The 19,072-nt window shown below is 30.5% G+C and overlaps 1 protein-coding gene and 2 pseudogenes across 1 annotated transcript in view; 2 read left to right on the top strand and 1 right to left on the bottom strand.

Annotated features, from left to right (window-relative positions):
- Positions 1–19,072, top strand: part of LOC145184131 (uncharacterized) — a 215,289-nt gene that overhangs the window by 128,504 nt on the left and 67,713 nt on the right. The window lies entirely within an intron of this gene.
- LOC145186983 (uncharacterized) lies at positions 7,853–10,266 on the bottom strand (annotated as a pseudogene).
- Positions 15,414–17,985, top strand: LOC149893875 (uncharacterized; annotated as a pseudogene).

The raw sequence follows: 19,072 nt of genomic DNA, 5'->3' as shown, positions 1-19,072 counted from the left end.
TTATTTTACATTCAAAATCTAATAATAAACAATGTCAAAAACCTTTTTTAAGACAAATAAAATCCATGGCAAAACAGATTATTTTTAATTAACATTATGACACAAGTTAAAATAATGAAAGTTTTGATGAAATTAATTTTGGAATAAATATACTTGATAATGAATCAGAAAATAGTGAAATTGTTTCAGGAAATTTCTTACTTGTCATTAGACATTATGTGGCAGAAGTTATTGAAGTTGTTGGTTTAGTTTACAAAGTTAAGTATCTTAAGAAATCAGGAGACAATAAACTTATACGAGAAGATGACAATATTTATGATGTAGAACTTGAAGATATTATAATGAAAGTTCCACCACCAAGTGTTGGTTATGGATCATCTAGACTTCAGTATCTTATGTTTGATGTTGATCTGACATCTTTTACTGTACAGTTATGTTACTTAATGTAATATATTTTAATTTCGTATTTTTCATTGTCTGCATAATAAGATTTCCTTTAAAAAGCATTATGGTCAAATCTAAATGAATCTGACAACTAAAAATTGTTTTTGTTGGGTTTTAAGAGGTTTCTAAGTTAAAAACCTATTTAGGGGATATTAATCTACTTAGGGCCAGATTTTTTGTATGATCATATGATATCAATTACTTTCTATTGATATCGACATTACTTAAAATATAAAACTCCGCCAAGTAAAAGGGGTTTAAAATCAGTAACATTAGGTACAATGAGTTCATTTCTAATTGTACCTAGGCCACCAGCTAGTATAGCAAGTTATAGAAATATATTTTTGCTCTTAAATTATCTAAAAGATAGTAACAACTTTATTAAAAACATTTTGTACAATTCACACACACACACAATTTCTATATACAAATCCTTAGATTCGAAGTTTCCAATCATAACCCTAACCGTCCCATGTAAATAGCATCCAACTCAAAAAAATGTGACTAAATCGAAATAGTACTGATAATTGATGTCATTTTATTTTATTTACTACAAAAAAACAAATAAAACAAAATCATAAGGATTATGACCGTAGATGTTACTTTAAAACACGGCCCTAAGTACAAGGACAATGAATCGCCCTTTGTACAAGACTAGGCACAAAACAAGATCTATCAAAAAATCCAAACGAAGGGAGACTTATGTAATGCTGCAATTAGTTATTGTTCAAAGCAAAATTAATTACTTGAATTACAAAAAAACGTTTTACTTGCAATTATAATATAAAAGTAACAAGAAACTAAGTTTTACTTTAGACCATTAAAAAATGTTTTCTGGTTATAACTTGCTGCGGAAAAGTCTTTAATTGCTTACAAAATGGTTATGTAAGCTTTTATTGACATGCGGTTGGCCAGAAATTTCTTTATAACATATAGCAAAGCTGTAATATGCCATGATTACTTATTAAAAGTCCAAATAATTCATAATTACTTATTAATAACATTATGGTCAAAGGAACAACATATTGTCGTTGAATGGACTGGCATAGCTCGTGAAAATCAAAAGGTTTTGGATGTTCAGGTTTTTTCCAAATTTTGTTTTGGTTGTTCAAAGTGGGAAGATAAGTTTGGATCAGCTGAATACATTGATTGGAAAGCAAAATAATATTTTGCTTTCCAATCAATGTAATAATAATAAGGTGGACAGTGGGATTTATTTAAATCCAAGGGTTTAAATAAATCCCACAGTCTACTTTATTATGATTAATTTGGCATATACATTTTGAAAATATATTTTGAAAATATATATGCCAAATTAATCATAATAAAGTAGACTGTGGGATTTATTTAAACCCTTGGGTTTAAATAAATCTCACTGTCCACTTTATTATGTCAATAACTATATTAATATTAATCTACTAAATAATACCATAAAGATATTGATTATTAAAATGTTTTAAAAAACATTTCAATATTTTTGGTTTTAAAATTTATGATTTTTAAAATCGTTAAAAGATCTTAGTTTTGTTCATTTCCTTTGCTTTCGTTACAAAATTTAAATTTTTCTATAAAGACACAATTTTTAAACGCAAATTTTGATCAAGTATTAGAGAGGCATTTGATGAATCTAATTTTTTCAGTAGATCTAAGATAAAATAATGATTTACAATTAAAGTTTTTATTTGTGATTTTGGGCCACAGCCTTCATTTTACTTCCAAAAATCATGAATTTACAAGTCAATAATTTTGAACAAAATTGGATAAACGAGGCATTTCCTGAGACAATCGAGTCTTGAGGGTGCTCTATTTGGATTTCGCAAGTTAAAATCTATTGGGGTACCAAGTTTTATGAAATTTTCCCAAGCCATTATGAAGATACTATAATGTTAAAGTTGTTTTGTAGTCGCTTCAGAAAATCACTAAAGTGCTGAGTCAGCATTATTTTAACTTACGATATCTCTGGAACCCATGTGTAGCGATTCCACGGCTCAACGAAAAACATTTGACGTTTGACAAAAAACACGAAATTTTCATAAACTCAGGGGCGTGCAGAGCGTGAGTCACCCGAGCAAATTGCTAAGGCCCCGGACCCTATGGGGGCCCCCAACAGCGGCAATAACATTCCAGGTTTTTTTTTTCCTTCTCTTTTTCCCCATCAAGAGCTTTAACTTACATAAAAAATAAAAATAGCTCATTAAGTTTAATGAAAATTGCCTCAAAAATGAGCTTGAGATCTAATAATTTTTTTAAAAATAAATTTAGCGTTGCGTAATTTATAGAAGATCCCTGCGGAAGAGCTTTTGTTTAAATCTTATCTACATGCTTATCTTGAATTTAGCGGGAAAAATTATCATATGTTCAAATCTTATTTTAAAAATGGCGTATTTAGATTAATTTTTTTACAGGCGATTTGCTTGGTTGTACAATTTAATTTATAGATTAATAAAAATAAATTTGATTTTTTTACTTTATTTTATCTAATTATTATATTATATTTAACTTAACTAATATAAATTTAATTAGTTTTTGTGATAAATTATATGTATAAATTTTGTATTAATTATTTAATTGTGTGTGTGTATATATATATATATATATATATATATATATATATATATATATATATATATATATATATATATATATATATATATATATATATATATATATGGGCAATTCCACGGCGGAAACTGAAAAAGTAGTCAAATTTTAAACTCTTTTTTGTCAGTTTTTAACAAATGAATATTGATTTAGACACATGAAAGTTTATTTAAAATATACCTTTAGTTCTAAAATAAATGTATTTATGTCATTTTTATGGTTCCGAAAGTTACGGTTTTTCTCATTGATGCATGTTAAAAAAGTACCACTGTAAAATGTTATTTTACCCATGATTTTTTTTGTATATTCCGAAATATTTTAAAGTGATAATGGAGCTAAGATGTTCAATTTCTTGTTGGTCAGATTTTTTTGTTTAAAAAATAAATATATTTCAAAAAAATAATAAAATAACTTTTGCAATTTTCATGTAACGTAAGTTAACAAAAACATGATCAAGTTTTGTTTTTTCTAAAATTTAATTTGAAAACTTAAATTTTGTAATATTATATGTGAAAGAATATTAAATCTTATATTTATGCATTAAGATTTTTGAATAACGATGCTTAGTTAAGGTACATTTTTATTTTGAATTTGTGTAACGTAAGTTAAAACTACATTTATTTACAAAAGTTTTTCGTCAAGTTTTTTAACATAAAAAAACGTTTTTCATCGCAACTTCCAAGGGGTTTGAAAAAAACAAAAAATTTTTAAAATTACTTTTGTTAATTACTTTGAATGAATGAGTTTTAATACAACTGCCGTTCTTTTGTTACATAACTCTAAAAAATCTATCGCGAAATAATTGATATAAAAATTCCACGAAAATAATCGCAAGGTAACGTAAGTGATGTAACATAAGTTAAAAACCTAGTATCAAGAAAACAAGTATATCTTTCTTAGCCGGTCACCTCCGATAATTTTTTTTTTATTATTGTAATTAGTATTGAATTCTCAACATCTTTTAAAAATTTCTAACACGATCCGCATTATTGGTTCGCAAATATTCGACCTAAAAGTTGCAACACTTTTTTTACCTTGTTTTCTGCGTAACGTAAGTTAAGTGGCATTTTCGGTAATAAATTCGCCCTCTTTGGCTAGACTTAAAACTTTTTCGCTTGTTTTATTCTTTAGACTGACAGCTTTCATAAAAATCAGCTAAAAATTTAATTTACAGTTTAAATATGCAAATATTTGATAAAGTTGTTGCGCGTGTAACGTAAGTTAAAAATGGAATTGCCCATATATATATATATATATATATATATATATATATATATATATATATATATATATATATATATATATATATATATATATATATATATATATATATATATATATATAATAGGGTGGTAGTCAAAAATTAAATGTTCAGATTTTGTCTGGGACAACCTCTAGTCCTGTTCCTATTGATCTCATGAACTCATGTGCAAAATTTCATAAAAATATTCTTCATTTAAAGGGTGCCACATGCCAACTGATAAAATCACATGTACGCGATAGAAAAGATAGCCGTGTAAATTAATGTGTTGTTGAATATTATTGAAATCTTTAAATAAATTTTTTTATCTGTAAATCCATTTTGAACACAACCAGATGTCTTTTCAATGAGGTGTACTCTTTATGTTTTTTTTAAGAATCTGACCAGTTGTTAAATTTATCAACTAATTAATGTTCTGTATATGAAAAATATTTATAAATTTCCAAATACAGATAAAAAAAACAGAAATTTTACTTCATAGCATTTTTAGAAATTTGTTACATTCAAATAGTTAAATTTTTATAGTGCTTATATATTAATTACTTAGCTGCAGCCCACTTACTTATTTTTTCTATCCCAGAATTCCTTGTAATTTGCCACCAAATCGCCATTTTGTATGTTTATCATTATCAGACTACCAAATTAATTATTTTAACTAAAATTTTTTATTTTTAACATTTTTGCAGTGGAATATCTCAATTGTGAAAAGTCAGTATACATTTAAGTTGTTGTTTTGTAATATAAATTATTTAAACTACTTTGAATTTTATTTTATATAAATTCTTATATCTAAACTCAAAAAAGATACTGAATAATGGATATCACTGAATATATACTAAATGAATAAAATTTTATAACTTTTGCAATTCACATCATGCTTATTGCATAACTTTATTTGTATTTTTCTAGATTAATAAATATCAGAAAATGTCACAATCAAAACCTGCAACTAGATCTACAACCAAAATTTACCTTCTCGGTTTCACAAATGCCTCCATTAATGGTACTAGATTACCGTCATGAAAGCAAGCATTACAGTTTTTCTTCCATCAGTTGAAAATAAACAAAAAAACCGTGCGAGAAAGTTTGGACATTACTATTAAAACAGTTGCTGATTTTTGGAACAAAGCTTACATGCCAATGACAACATTGCAACATGCAATTGCGAGGCTAGAGAAAATATACAATGAGTGGAGAAAGCTACAAAAGGCTTCAAAAAGAGGAGGAGCAACTCAGATAGCGAAAGAAACAGCCTTTGTTGCATCATTTGAAGATACGTTTGACATTTCTCATGTTGATGCCGAGAGGCTTATACAAAATCCAGAAGACAAACTTTTTCTTAAAGCTCAGCTTGGAAATGGAAGACACTCAAGTTCAATGGCACAAATAGGCAGAAAATTGGCAGTTAAGTTGAAGCGTAAACATGAGAGACAAGAGGCTATAAAAGCCAGAACAGAATGAGAAGAATTGAGACATGCTGTCAGCAACGGTGAAGCTGTAGTTGAAACATTTGAATCAGATTCAGAAAAAAGTTGCAATGAGAACGTAGATTCTGACCATGACTCAGCAGTGACACCGCAGACAAAACGACCTCGTCTAAAAAATATTGTCAGTCCACAAGTTGCAGCAGCTTTAGATCGAACGAAGATCAGCGACCGAAATGCGGTTTATGCTTTGGCTTCATTCTCAGTTGCTGTTGGTCAAAACCCAAGTGAACTAGCTCTGAATCGCTGGTCAATTCGACGCAATAGAATGAAACATAGATACGAAACAATTTTGAAATTGAAGGAAAGTTTTGGTGAAAATATTAGGGATGTTCCACTCGTAGTGCATTGGGACGGCAAGTTACTCCCTGATATATCAGGAAAACATGAAAAAATAGATCGCTTGCCTATTCTTGTTTCAGGTCAAGGTGTAGAACGTCTATTGAATGTGCCTAAGCTCCCAAATGGTACTGGAGAGGCAATGGCAAATGCAGTTGTAACAGCAATCGACGACTGGAATCTTGCAGAGAATATAAAAGCCATGTCTTTTGACACTACAGCCAGTAATTCTGGGATTCGCTCTGGTGCAGTAGTTTATATTGAACAAAAGATGAATAAAGAGCTGTTCCATCTTGCATGTCGGCACCATATTTTTGAAGTTGTTTTTGGAGATGTGTTTAACTCATTAGCTGGACCATCTACTGGACCAGACATTTTGATGTTTAAAAGGTTTCAAACAGCATGGCTATCAATCGTTCGTGACAGATATGAAGACGGTATATCAGATCCTGAAACAGCTTTAGTTTTTAACAGCAACAGAGAAATGATGAAAGAAGCTATTGATTTTATTCAAAACTGCTTGCTGACAGAGAACCAGCCTCGTGATGATTATAGGGAACTTTTAGAACTGTCTTTGATCTACCTGGGTCATATTCCTCCTCGCGGGGTTCATTTTATGGCTCCTGGGGCTATGCATCGGGCCAGATGGATGGCCATGGCTATTTATTCAATCAAAATTTTTCTCTTCAGATCCCAGTTTCGCATGACAAAGCGTGAAATAAATTTATCACGTTTCTTGAATATTTTTGTCTGCTTTGTCTATCTCAACTCATGGTTTACTGCTTCGCTGTCCATTCAAGCTCCACTGAATGATCTCATGTGCCTTAAACGACTCACACAATTCAGGACAATAAATTTAAATGTTGCAAATGTAGCGATAAAGGCATTGTCTCGTCATATGTGGTACCTCAGTGAGGAACTGATTGCCTTTAGTTTTTTTGATGATCGTGTTGATGCAGCTACAAAATACGAGATGGTAAATGCAATGAAAACAAAAACTGGAAATGGAATTCCTGCAAAACGTGTTCAACTACGTGAAAACAACATTTCATCATCAGAGCTTGCTGATTTCATTAACTCGAACACCATGAGGTTTTTTGTTATACTGGGCATCTCAACTTCTTGGCTCGAATTGGATTCATCTTTGTGGAACGAGGACCAAGTTTTTATTGCAGCTAAGCATTTTGTAGCCGGTTTGAACGTTGTGAATGACAGAGCAGAGAGAGGAGTTGCTCTTATCCAAGACTTTAACCAAATTCTAACAAAAGATGAAGGACAAAAGCAAGCACTTCTCCATGTTGTGTCTGAGCATCGAAAACAGTTTCCAGATGCCAAGAAATCCACTGTTGTTAAACAGGACTAAATAGTCATTTTTCCATTCAAAACAAAATGAAAAACTAAAATGATATTGAAATTATAGTTATTTTTTCATGGTTTTCAATGTTCAATACTTTGTTATTTAAAAACTTTTGAATTAAAATAGTTTATATAGAAAAAATTTTTTAAAGTGCTTACAGCCATTAGCGTCAACCTTAGTGAAACTTTCAACCCCGTGTGGCACCCCTTAATGATGAAATATCCTTCTCAAATTTTGCACATAAGTTTGTTATGCTAAAAGGAACAAAAATAGAGGTTGTCCCATCAATTTACTTTGAAAAAGCTTTTTGAGCACCACCCTAATATATATATATATATATATATATAGAGTAAAATCATTAAAAAATTAATTTGGAAACCATATATCAAATCCAATTGCAAAACTAAGGTTGTGTCTCTTTATTGTGCTCGACACTTTCTTACTCTGGATTCTAGTCTTTATCTCTATAGATCTCATATCGGTCCTTGTGCGGAATAGTGTTGCCATATATGGGAAATCTTCCAATGGTGCCCTTTCTCTTTTAGACAAGGTGCAAAAATGCATTGCAAACATAGCTTTATCACACCCTCGTGATGTTCCTTTTTTTTTCTCTTTTCTACAAATACTATAATGAGCACTGCTCTAAAGAGCAAGCATCTCTTGTGCCATCTACTAAAACTCATTCTCGTGTTACTCGCCATTCAATTAAGCCTCATCCTTTTTGCTGTGACTATTCCTAAGTGCTCCAAAAACTCTTATCTGCCTAGTTTTTTTTCTCAAACATTAGTTCTTTGGAATTTGTGGTTGTTTGCAGCCTTGTTGGAAGTGAAGATGTTGAACCAAAAAAAAATTAACTTCAAATATAATTAAGACCAAATGTGTAAAAGTAATAATTATAGATTTGTAAAATTGTTATTAAGGTCACAATGGAGAAGAGGAATAAGTACATAGCCTCCTTTATCACAAGGCATCATGATGGCTTTGTGTAGCAATGCATTTTGTTCTCATTCAATTTCCTTGCAATTTGACAAAGTTGTTAGGTGGTAAATATGAATGACTGAACTTGGTAAAGGACTTTCAAAAAAATTTGTTTGTTTCGAAAATTTAAACAATTTACAAAAATATTTGTTTTCTACAACTTTCTCAACAACTACAAAACCTATTTTGCTGATATAATAAACTCTATTTCTAAAATTTGTATTAAAGATCGTTGATCTTTTTGTTGTTAATAGATGTATTACTTGACAATGTTCATCAAGCCTTTTAACAACTTGAGCAAGTGTATATGTACCACTATGAACTTTTTTTTTATTTTTCCAAGGTAATTTTCGAAAGGGAATGCAGATATTTTATTCAATGATACTTTATGATTTATTACATCATCAGCTAAATGAATAATACTGTGCACGTTATGAGATGCAAACATTGGTCCATAAAATACAATTGATTCTGTTGTAAACCATTCTAACAAATTCTTACAGTAAGAAACCATTGAGTTATCTTTAACCATTGTCTCAGATAAAAGAATGTGCATTGCAACTGATTAAGCCAATAAAAGTTTATACTCATCATGCGATATTTTGCCTTTCATAACTACAATTCCTGCATATAATAAAAAAAAGCGAAATTCAGTTGCTTTAAAATCAGAAAATTCATCCAAACGTCTAGGCCAACCTTGAAAGTCTGTTGGTGTGTATTTTCTTATTTCGAGCAACTGAGAAGAAATTTGGCTGTGTACAGAGGAACTTATACTGTTAATATAATTCTTTATAAGTTTCTTTGTAACCCCTAGACAAACTAAATGCATGTAGTCAAGTACAAATCCAGCCACCATCGGAATTTCAAGTTTGGATAATGGTGATTTACCAATCTGGTACTCTGAATAAAATTTTTCTTTAAACTTTTTATCATCTCGTATTAAAGATTTAGTACCTAACAATCTTATACCTTTATGATACTCACCATGTTCTTCACATCTTTCACAACTGTCATCCACTATGACTTTTTATACATTTTAAAAATGCCCTGGCTGGCGCATCACATACAAATGCCTTAATTAACACCTTTAGGCCTTCATACCCATTTATAAAATAGAATTTTAACTCTGCTACAAATTTTTTGAGGTATTCTCCAAGGACTGTAGGTTTTCCTTCACCATACCATAAAGCAATTGCATATGGACCTTGTTGATTTACAGTACACAATATAGGCCACATTTGTTTATTTTTACTATTGTATATTCGAGTGCCATCAACATTTATAATAAGATCAAACTCTCCTGGCTTTCTGAAGCATTTTACATAATTGCTGAGTGCAGTTTTTAAAGAAATATAAACAAAATCACCACCAGCAGCGTTTTCAAGATCCACACTTCTTAAAGTATTTTTTAAAGATGTCCCACTTTTAGGAATGTCTTTCATGAAAGTGTTCAAATGTGTCAAAAGCTCGTTTAACGGTTTAGACTTGATATTATTTTCAAGAAAATTTCGAGTCTTGACAGATTGAGAAACCTCACTTTCTGTATTACCAATTTTTTCGCTATATCCTACTTCTTCATCATCTTCTTTATCTTCTTCGTCTTCTTTATCTTCGCCTTCGTCTTTTTTACCTTCTTCCTCTTCGTCGTCGTTTTCATTAGCTTCTTCTTCATCGTCGTCTTCTTTACCTTCTTCTTCTTCGTCTTTTTCTTTACCTCCTTCTTCCTCATTGAACAATTTTTTAAAACTTCTATATTCTCTCATGTAGCTTTTCATGTAGTGCTTGCGCTTGTTATCTGCCATTTTTTATTAAGACGATTTATAACTATTTTCGTGTTTTAATATGTAACTAAACAGCCGCTACTAAATAAGCATTGAATCACCACTTAGAAAAAATTATTTCAGGATATTTGATTTTTGCGTATGAATTAGTAATGTGTTAGTGATGATAGAGTGGTAATTGAGTGGCGATCACCAGTGATCACCACTTAGTCACCGTTGAGCAGTACTAAATCACTAGTGATGCACGCATAGGGTAGACACACAGACAGTCTATTATTATTACTGTATATAGTCGAACTGCTTTTTTATGCGATGTTATTTAAGTGGAGATAATTCCAATAATAAATGTAAGTGAACTTTATATTTAAAAATAACTGTTACACTTTTTTGATTCGTTTTAGTAATAAAATGGTTAATAAATGTGTTGTTACAAACTGTAAACCTGGTTACTCTAATGGTCCAAAAAAGTCAACATTTCATTTTCCTGAAGAATTTGATTTGCGAAAACGATGGATATACTTTTTTAATAGAAAAGATTGGGTTCCATCAAAATATTCAGCTATTTTATTAATTACAGAAAAAAATGCACCTTAAAATGGAATCTTCTTCCAGTTCCAACTATTCAAACCGATGAAATAATTGGATCGTCAACTCTAAGGGTTCCAAAGTTGCCTCAAAAAAAACCAACTTTGAGGTATTGAGTTTGAAGATTTTCAAAGTGTTGATAAAATAATTAATCTTGATTCTTTGACAGAACAACATGTTTTGATGAAAAATCAGGCATACCAATTGTTTTTGAGTCAATAAATGTAAATAAAGATCTTATGTTTAATTGTCATATAAAGGCTATCATATTTCTTTACCTGAATGGTTTCGTAGTGGTCATAATTGCAAATTAACATACTGTAGTATGTTAGAAAATTTTCCTGTCTATATTAGAAATAAAGCCAATGCACAGTGGGCCAGAATGCACTTTTACTGGACAAAATTCATAACTAATTTAATATTAGAGCTATATTCACTAAAATTAGTATGAGTACTAATATGATGTCTGCGCTTTTTATGAAGGTAATATTTTTTTATTTCGTTGCTATGGATACCTTTATTTTGCTTAGCAACAACCTACTTTTGTTATCTGCAGATATTTTATAAGTGCTATATTCACTAAATTTGGCATGAGTACCAATATGAGATCACACTTCTTACAAAAGTGATAATTTTTTAAATTTAGTTGTTATGGATACTTATATTGCTTAGTTACCGGATACTTTCCTTAGTTACAAAGTGGTAAATTGATATTTGAATATCTTATCGGATTTTTGACCCACCTATATTGAATAAAAATTGAGTATTTAGGTAAATAATGTTTTAGGAATAATAAAAGCAAAAAATAGTGCAAGAAAACGTTATCAATTTTAAATTACATCAAAAAATTATAAAACAATAATATCGTTTGAAGATTGTTTAAGTAATTGTAAAACATCTGAAGGAAATGCTTTATGATTTGTTTGGTGTGATGTTGATTTACGCAATGATGAAATAACAGGATTACTGGAAACTAGGAGTCTATTGATAAGATCAGTATTTGTTGCTTTTCTGGATGTTTTTCGGCTGAAATTTTCGCGATAAGATTTAAAGTCTTTATTTCTAGCCTCTTGAGCTTCCTCTGACATAAGTCCGATGGGTAATGTAAGGCTTTTAATTATGTCATGTCCATGTATCAATACTTTGTGAACTGATTGAGCCATGTAATACCATGGATAAAGGGACACATATAGTCTAAAAGTGTCAAAACAATAATCCTTGAACTTTAAGCAGTCTATTTCATATCCTGAAGAGAGCGTTACCAAGATAATGTAAAATCTGAATATAAGGTTTTGGTCAATACCCAGAATTTCAGCTGTTTGTTCATATGCTGCAAAAGCACGCCTTGAGGTATTGCCATCATTACTTGTTCCAGAACCACCACTTTTAGGGAAATCAACAACAAGTCCCATTTTGTTCATAAAATCAGTCTGAATCTTTTGTTTAGCTACAGATGCCTTTTCTTTGTGTTCTTTAGATCTTGCTTGCCACTTTCTTGTTTCTTTTTTATATGCAATGTGCAATAACATCTCAAAAAATCGAATCCATGCATGAAGACTGGAAAGACCATATTTGAACTCTCTGTTAGTATAATCTATAGTAAGGATATCAAGACTATTCATATTTTTTGGAGAGACACCACACACTGAACAGCATTGGTATGAGTTATTTTTTTCAGATAATATTGTTTGAACCTTCCCATCAATCATTGTAAGTTCAATAATACAATTCACTTCAATAGAAGATCCGCAAACCTCTAATAAAATCATACCCAAGCTTTCTATCTCACTTTTAATGTACTGATCTTCTTCAATCACAGATTCCTTGGATTCCATTTTGTATGCAAATCTTATGGGTCTACAATAGGCTGTGGAGGACGACTTTTGATTTCTCCAAATAGACACCTTTTCGTTGCTGTTGTTAAATCCAGTCAAATCCAATGGGACAAGACAAGTAATAAATAATGATTCTTCACGCTTTAAATCTCTGTTAATGTCGGGTTCTGATAAAACTTGTTTATAAATGCTTTGGCCAGTAGCACCATCAAAACCAGCCTTACACGTTAGTGTCATTGTTTTTATTGCTTTGTCGTTCAATATCAAGTGCCTTAGCACAGGTTCCTGAACTGCGCAGATTCTTTGCAAAGTATGAGTCATTAAATCTTTTAAAGGAACTGAAGCTGAATAGTCCTCCACTGTTATGTTTGCAGGATAACATTTCAATTTTGCATCTCTGACATCATTGTAAGCGGGGTAGATGTTATATTCTTTCTCCAAGGCTCCGCTTCTAATCAATTGATAGGAAGCTTTTGTCAGACTTGCATCAATTATTAAAGCCAGTGCTTCGTCTGCTGAATATTTAGTTGCTTTATCTGTATTTGATATATTTAAAACATTCTTGGCAGCAATAACAACAGATTCATCTCTAAATTTTTTATTAGCAGCAAAAAATAATTGATTGGATGAATGAGATTCAATTAAACAAGATACACGCCGTTTTTTAGTTAGAACTATTATCAAATGCAACTGGTTTTCGACCACGTCTACTTGCAGTTGGTTCATTGTCTTTTTTTCTGACAATTAAATATTCATTAAGCCAGTTCAAAACTTCTTTTCAAAATTTTTCACAGTATAGTTTGCAGATTTCCACTTTTTTTTATACAAGTAAACAAATCGTTGAACAGCATGTCTAAAATCAACGTCTTTAAAATCAGCAAATTTTGGCTGAATAAATTTTAATATATCTTCAGTAATATTTTGTTTTGAAATACTAAGATTGTTTTTTTGGAGAAAATTATGAATGTCTAAGTTTAACAAAACCATATCTAAATAATTATTGTAACAAGTATTTTGTATTTAAAAGTAAAATGTTATAATATATATGCCGCCTGGACTACTAATACTTGTTAGTAATTAAGTTACCACAAGTGTTAGTAATTAAAATTAAAAGTAATTAAATTACTGTCAGTGTTAGTAATTAAATTACTAACAACTACCGAAAATATGTTGTTGCTATGTTATGCAAAGTAAGGTATCCATAGTAACCAAAAAAAGTTAACCTCATAAGAATTCTGGTTCTTATCATACATACCCCCAATATTGTGTATTTAGCGCAAGTAAAATACTGTTAAAACAACGTTAATGCAAAAATGAGTTGTTGCTATGCAAAATTTAGTACCATAGCAACCAAGTTAAAACATACATAAAATCTGAACGGGGATTTAAGGGGACGAGCAATCAATTAAAACTCGATTGAAGCATCATATAGCTCAAATAAATATAAGACAACACATGGCAAATTGTGGTAATTATTAGTTATTGTGCGGCAAAAAATAAGTTTCTTAAGAAATTTTTTTTTTTAATCTGTGATTTTCAAAGTATAACTGAGATAACATGCTATGACAAATTTATTTCACACATTGGTTTTTCTTATCTCTAAATACTCTAGAATAACATGTACTAATTTTTTGTTTCAAAAACGTAGATGTAATTGAAATATAACACAACGTTGATGTCACCGTTAATTACTTATTTATAATTTTTATTTTTTTTTTATTTTATCTCAATATTCAAATGCTTAGAGTCCTGGTAACTAAGGGATTTAATATAAATAAATTATCAATAGATTTCTCCTAATATATGTAGATACTAAAATTAAATAGGTTTTCAAGATTAGACAACTAAAATTTTTCCCATTTTGTCCACCTACTGGCCCACTGTGCAGTGCCCAGGAATTTTGTTGTTCAAGATAGGTAACGAAGAACCATGTGGCATACTCAAATTTTTAGTATGTTGGTACTGGTAGCAAATGAGGATGACTTGCACAAAATAAAGGGTAATTGAAGCTAAACCAACCCCGGCCCGATCCCTAACTGCCCCCTTCCTAAAACTACGTCTTTTTTATTCGTAAAATTTTTTTTTTGTTCTATCATAAACTAGATCAAAATTCATCGACAGATTTCAAATTTCATCAAAAAATCTATTTTCGTTTAAGATTTATAACAATGCAAAGCTTAAAATTACCCCCTGAAATAACTTCAAATGGACTCAACTTTTAAACAAAAAATTTTTTTTTAATGTAATTTGAAATCTGTCAATGAACTTTGATCTAGTTTAATATAAAACAAGCAAAAAATTGAAAAGTGTTTTTTGAAACCATACCCTGGGGGATTTGGGGGATCTTCTCGAACACCACAAAATCAAGACCATGCCCCATATTTAGATTTTCAGAAATGTTTGTGATAGATTTATCAACTTTTTTTTTAAAGTTTTTTAAAATTTTTGTTTAACATTGAAATTTACAGACGGATAAATAATTTTTATTACTTTCTATTAAATTTTTTTTGAAATAAAAACAAAGCAAAGCAACCTTTAGTTATTAACAATTAGTAAAAGCTAGCAGTTGCTAATTGTTAACAGTTGCATAATAACTCTTTGCACGCGTTGATATACGAACTGAAAGCATGTTTTTAGCCATTATATTGACATGTGTTTATAGTCATTATATTGACATTTGATTGATATGACCGATATATCATGCTAATATTATCAATCCATATCAGAAGTTTTTATTTGAAGCATTCATTTAAAATGCCTAAACATGCAAAAGAACAACGTGATTTTGTAAAAAAATTTTGCATTTGCTGCTTCAGGAAAGGCACGGATTTAAGACCAATAAATAATCCTGAAACAACTTATTTAAATCTAAATAAAAAGAAAAATGACTACTCAAACCTTATCAAAACTATATTCTGGATAGATTATTTAGCGGATAATACTGACCTTCCTACCATGCTTTGCTCAAAATGTAGAAAAAGGCTTGCAGGGACTGATCCTTACTTCATTATGCGGCCGTGTTTTTATAACTATGTTGATGTTTAATTTACTTCATTTAAAATTTAGTTTCGCTATTTTAGTTATTATAGTTGCTATACATGTGCTATAAAATTTAGACCTGAATACCAGAGTTATCAGAGGGAAAAAATGTGAGTGTTTTATTTGTGAAAATGGGCGCAAATCAATAATGGAAAAAATATTTGCCCCTATAGTTGAATGTGTTTCGGGAAAGCTTGTTTATCAAGGCGCTGAAGATGTTTCAAATAAACCTGCAGAAAGACTAGTTTGTCAACATTGTTATGCCCAAGTGGGCCAAGGAATTCCACATCCCTGTACAAAATTAAAAAGACAAAAGAATTTGACTGCCATTGTAAAATCAACATCCCCAACAACGCAAGGAAAAGTTCTGTCCAGCTCTATCAAAGATTTCAACAAAAATGTCTCAGAGAACACCTTAGCTTTGAAAACCTTTGGTCCGAAGCAACTCACTGTCTCATTCGGAAAGACTGAGGTTAAGAAACCTTTCTTTTTTTTAGATAAATTGAACAAACTTCAATTAAAACTACATTCCAGGTAAGTTTTTGTTGCTTAAAAATACTTTTAAAAATAAATTTGTTATGAGTTTAAAGCCAATTTTTGTAATAACTTTATTATGATTTCTAAGTAATCGCAACATGATTGAAGTTGCACGATTTCTAAGAAGTGAGGCAGGACGAAAAAGTGTGGAATCTGGTTTCAATATTAAACTGATTGAGAACAACGAAATGATTGGAAAATTGTTCAATTGTGATCAACTCCCATTGCTATTAGAATTAAAGGAAAGCGAAGAGGTAAGTAAACTATTTCCAAAAAAAAATTTTTATAGATTGCAATTTGTATTATTCATTTTGATTTTTTATGAATGTTTAGTTGGTAGAAAAAGATACTCCTATTGTGTATTGCAATGACATTGAAGAACTTGTAGCAATGGTACTTCATCACAGAAGTCAAGAAACAAATGATGTTGGTATCAAATTAGGTGTAGATGGAGGGCAGAGATTCCTAAAAGTTTCACTGTCAATAACTCTAAAACCAGAGTTAAAAAATAATAAAATTCCAGAGAAACTGAGCAAGTGTGACGGATATGCGTGCAAAGATTTTAAGGATTCAAGCGTCCACAAAACTATTATATTGGCCATTTTGCCTTCATTGAACGAAAAATACCATAATTTGCGGTTAATATTGGATAAGCTAAACATTTCATCCTTAGATTATACAGTATCTGAAGATCTAAAGGTTTTGCTTCAAATGGTTGGAAAACAAACTGCAACATCAAAACACCCTGGTCGGTATTGCATGACGTCATCTCCTGACTTTCAAAAAGCTGATCATTATACTCTAGAGTCTTTGTATACATTGTACGACCAATGGATGGTGCAAATTTAAAAAAAGCAAAAAAGTACACTAATGTTGTTAACCCCCCTTTATTAACAGGCAACAAAAACAAAAAAATACTAGAACTTGTAAATATTCCAGGACTACATATACTGCTAGGTGTTGTAGACAAAATTTTAAAAGAGATTGAAAAAAATTTATTTGAAAACAAGGAGTGTGGGTTACAGTTTGTTAACCAATATCTGTCTAAAATAAACATCTGCAGAGTGTCCTACCAAGGGCAGCATCGTTTGGAAGGCAATGCTTGTCATAAATTGCTTAAAAACATAGACAGCTTTGAACTGTTTTTTCAAGAGTTTAGTCTTGGAGTTTCCGCTGCCAAATATATTAAGGTACTTATAAATTTTGAAAAAATAGTCCATGGTTGTTTTGGAAAATTATTAAGCTCCACGTATGTTAAAGATCTGGAGGAGTTCTCTACGAGCTATAGAAATCTAAGGGTTACAATTCCTTTGAAGGTACAGATAATTGAGCAACATGTTATTGAATTAATCAACATGGAAGGTGAAGTCTTTGGTATAATAAATAACTTTTAAATTTGATTAAAAATAATTTATAATCTTAGTAGTTAAATACACTATTTCAACAGTTGAATCGTAAAATTTGCATAATTTACGACGAATATTTATCAAATAAACTTGCTTTTTTTTTTGTACTTCTACTATTCTATAGGCTTAGGTTACTGGAGTGAACAAGTTCTCGAATCCATTCATCAGGATTTCAATCAGTTTTGGCGAATGAGAAAAGTTGGAGAGCACAGCCCAAACTATATAGGGGCGCTGAAAAACGCGGTTGTTGCTTACAACTACAAGCACTTTTAAAGTAGCTTTCTATTTGCAGGAATGTAGTTTGTAAAAAGTAAAATATTAAACCTCCTATGAACAAACGTTTAGTATGACTTTGAAATTTAAAATATCAATCATAATGTAACCATAGAAATCAGAGTTTTTTTTTTTTTTTACTGTAATAAATAATTGTAGCAAACCCTTCTCGACCCCTAATAGCCCTCCCCAGGGTATGGTTTCAAAAAACACTTTTCAATTTTTTGCTTGTTTTATATTAAACTAGATCAAAGTTCATTGACAGATTTCAAATTACATTAGATTCATACAAAGTTCCTAATGGCACTTTTATAAGATAACTCTTTTTTTTTAGATATTAGCAAAGCACTGAAAACCATTATCTTAAAATTTATAAAACAAAAGAGCAACTTGTGTATAAAGTGATAAACCCTAATGATGTTGAAATTTCTGATAAGTTTTTCAAAAGCTATGGCATCTGTGCCATTTTATTTAGCAGTAATGTGTGCAATCATTTCTTCAACATTGGTAAAGTAGTACAACTCCAACATAGCGTTAAACGAATAATAACACAATGTAGCAGCAATGTGTGCAATCATTACTTCTACATTGTGTTATTTTCATTTAACACAATGTTGGAGTTGTACTGCTGCATTTTTTAAAACTTTTTACATAAACACATCAACGAAAAAGAGGAACCATTTTGGAAGATGATGGAAAGTGCATGTGTTTAGGAAAATTACTTTTGAGTTGCTGAACCAGGGCAAAACTTTGATGATCATGGTGATGATAAAGTATTTGGTTTCATTGAAAAAATTAATCTTTATGTTGGTTATCGGTATCAGTTTGTTCCCTTCACTTTAATGGAGCATTGTGCATCTGTACATGCATACATTTGTTTAACTCCTAGTGAGATTATGAGAGACAAAAGAATCAGAAGTTTAGTGCCAATGATATGTGGATGAACTAATAGAGATTCCAGCTGCTTTGTAAATTTTATTGCCAAAATGAATGTTTAGAGAAGAAGAGCCTTCATTGTTAGAAGAAGTCCTTTGTAAGTTAAATTGCTAGGTTATATCTTTTTCTATTATTTTACTTTGAGGGTTTATTAGATATTTCTTGTTTAGTCCCATTTTAAAGAGTTTGTAAAAACTGAATGAATGTTTGTTTAGT

This window comes from Hydra viridissima, unplaced genomic scaffold, assembly GCF_058129835.1.
Source record: "Hydra viridissima isolate aposymbiotic clone 2 unplaced genomic scaffold, HvirCarnegie_v1 scaffold_1, whole genome shotgun sequence".
Taxonomy (NCBI): Eukaryota; Metazoa; Cnidaria; class Hydrozoa; order Anthoathecata; family Hydridae; genus Hydra; species Hydra viridissima.
The sequence above is the reverse complement of the archived record's forward strand: the minus strand, read 5'-3'. Positions and strand labels throughout refer to the sequence as shown.